Consider the following 3,135-nt stretch of genomic DNA (forward strand, 5'->3'; position numbering starts at 1 on the left):
AGCTTCGGTTTGAATGAACGCTCTCTTAAACCGCCCTATGCAGCCTCTGTTTGAATGAACGCTCTCTTACACCGCCATATGCGGCTTCGGTTTAAATGAACGTTCTCTTACACCGCCCTATGCGGCTTCGGTTTGAATGAACGCTCTCTTACACCGCCATATGCGGCTTCGGTTTGAATGAATGCTCTCTAACACCGCCATATGCGCCCTCGGTTTGAATGAACGCTCTCTTACACCGCCATATGCGGCCTCTGTTTGAATGAACGCTTTCTTACACCGCCCTATGCGGCTTCGGTTTGAATGACCGCTCTCTAACACCGTCCTATGCGGCCTCGGTTTTAATGAACGCTCTTTTACACCGCCATATGCGGGCTCTGTTTGAATGAACGCTCTCTTACACCGCCCTATGCGGCTTCGGTTTGAATGAACGCTCTCTAACACCCTCCTATGCAGCTTCGGTTTGAATGAACGCTCTCGTACACCGCCCTATGCAGCTTCGGTTTGATTGAACGCTTTCCTACACCGCCCTATGCAGCCGCTCTCTTACACCGCCCTGTGCAGCTGAACGCTCTCTAACACCGCCCTATGCAGCTTCGGTTTGAATTGAACTCTCTTACACCACCCTATGCAGCTTCGGTTTGAATGAACGCTCTCTTACACCGCCATATGCAGCCTCGGTTTGAATGAAAGCTCTCTTACACCGCCATACGCGGCCTCGGTTTGAATGAACGCTCTCTTACTACGTCATATGCAGCTTCGGTTTGAATCAACGCTCTCTAACACCGTCCTATGCAGCTTCGGTTTGAATAAACGCTCTCTTACAACGCCCTATGCGGCCTCTGCTTGAATGAACGCTCTCTTACACCGCCCTATGCAGCCTCTGTTTGAATGAACGCTCACTTACACCGCCCTATGCAGCCTCTGTTTGAATCAACAGTCTCTAACACCGTCCTATACAGCTTCGGTTTGAATGAACGCTCTCTTACACCGCCCTATGCAGCCTCAGTTTGAATGAGCGCTCTCTTACACCGCCATATGCGGCCTCGGTTTGAACGAGCGCTCTCTTACACCGCCCTATGCAGCATCTGTTTGAATGAACGCTCTCTTACACCGCCCTATGAAGCTTCTGTTTGAATGAACGCTCTCTAACACCGTCCTATGCAGCTTCGGTTTGAATGAACGCTCTCTTACACCGCCCTATGCAGCATCTGTTTCAATGAACGCTCTCTTACACCGCCATATCCGGCCTCGGTTTGAATGAACGCTCTCTTAAACCACCCTATGCAGCTCCGGTTTGAATGAACGCTCTCTTACATCGCCGTATGCGGCCTTGGTTTGAATGAACGCTCTCTTACACCACCCTATGCAGCTCTTACACGGCCATGTGCGGTCTCGGTTTGAATGAACGCTTTCTTACACCGCCATATGTGGCCTCGGTTTGAATGAACGCTCTCTAACACCGTCCTATGCAGCCTCGGTTTGAATGAACGCTCGCTTACACCGCCATATGCGGCCTCGGTTTGAATGAACGCTCTCTTACACCGCCTTATGCAGCATCTGTTTGAATGAAAGCTCTCTTACACTGCCCTATGCAGCTTCGGTTAGAATGAACGCTCTCTAACACCGTCCTATGAAGCTTCGGTTTGAATCAACGCTCTCTAACACCACCCTATGCAGCATCTGTTTGAATGAACGCTCTCTTACACCGCCATATGCGGCCTCTCTTCGAATGAACGCTCTCTTACACCGCCCTATGCAGCTTCGGTTTGAATGAACGCTCTCTTACACCGCCATGTGCGGCCTCTGTTTGACTGAACGCTTTCTTACACAGCCATATGTGGCCTCGGTTTGAATGAACGCTCTCTTACTACGCCATATGCAGCTTCGGTTTGAATGAACGCTCTCTAACACCGTCCTATGCAGCTTCGGTTTGAATGAACGCTCTCTTACAACGCCCTATGCGGCCTCGGCTTGAATGAACGCTCTCTTACACCGCCCTATGCAGCCTCTGTTTGAATGAACGCTCACTTACACCGCCCTATGCAGCCTCTGTTTGAATCAACAGTCTCTAACACCGTCCTATATAGCTTCGGTTTGAATGAACGCTCTCTTACACCGCCCTATGCAGCTTCAGTTTGAATGAGCGCTCTCTTACACCGCCATATGCGGCCTCGGTTTGATCGAGCGCTCTCTTACACCGCCCTATGCAGCATCTGTTTGAATGAACGCTCTCTTACACCGCCCTATGAAGCTTCTGTTTGAATGAACGCTCTCTAACACCGTCCTATGCAGCTTCGGTTTGAATGAACGCTCTCTTACACCGCCCTATGCAGCATCTGTTTGAATGAACGCTCTCTTACACCGCCATATCCGGCCTCGGTTTGAATGAACGCTCTCTTAAACCACCCTATGCAGCTCCGGTTTGAATGAACGCTCTCTTACACCGCCATATGCGGCCTTGGTTTGAATGAACGCTCTCTTACACCACCCTATGCAGCTCTTACACGGCCATGTGCGGTCTCGGTTTGAATGAACGCTTTCTTACACCGCCATATGTGGCCTCGGTTTGAATGAACGCTCTCTAACACCGTCCTATGCAGCCTCAGTTTGAATGAACGCTCTCTTACACCGCCATATGCGGCCTCGGTTTGAATGAACGCTCTCTTACACCGCCTTATGCAGCATCTGTTTGAATGAACGCTCTCTTACACCACCCTATGCAGCATCTGTTTGAATGAACGCTCTCTTACACCGCCATATGCGGCCTCTGTTTGAATGAACGCTCTCTTACACCGCCCTATGCAGCTTCGGTTTGAATGAACGCTCTCTTACACCGCCATGTGCGGCCTCGGTTTGACTGAACGCTTTCTTACACAGCCATATGTGGCCTCGGTTTGAATGAACGCTCTCTAACACCGTCCTATGCAGCCTCGGTTTGAATGAACGCTCTCTTACACAGCCATATACCGCCTCGGTTTGAATCAACGCTCTCTTACACCGCCAAAGTCGGCCTCGGTTTGAATCAACGCCCTCTAACACCGTCCTATGCAGCTTCGGTTTGAATGAACGCTCTCTCAAACCGCCCTATGCAGCTTCGGTTTGAATGAACGCTCTCTTACACCGCCCTATGCAGCA

Source organism: Mya arenaria, chromosome 1 (genome assembly GCF_026914265.1).
Source record: "Mya arenaria isolate MELC-2E11 chromosome 1, ASM2691426v1".
NCBI lineage: Eukaryota > Metazoa > Mollusca > Bivalvia > Myida > Myidae > Mya > Mya arenaria.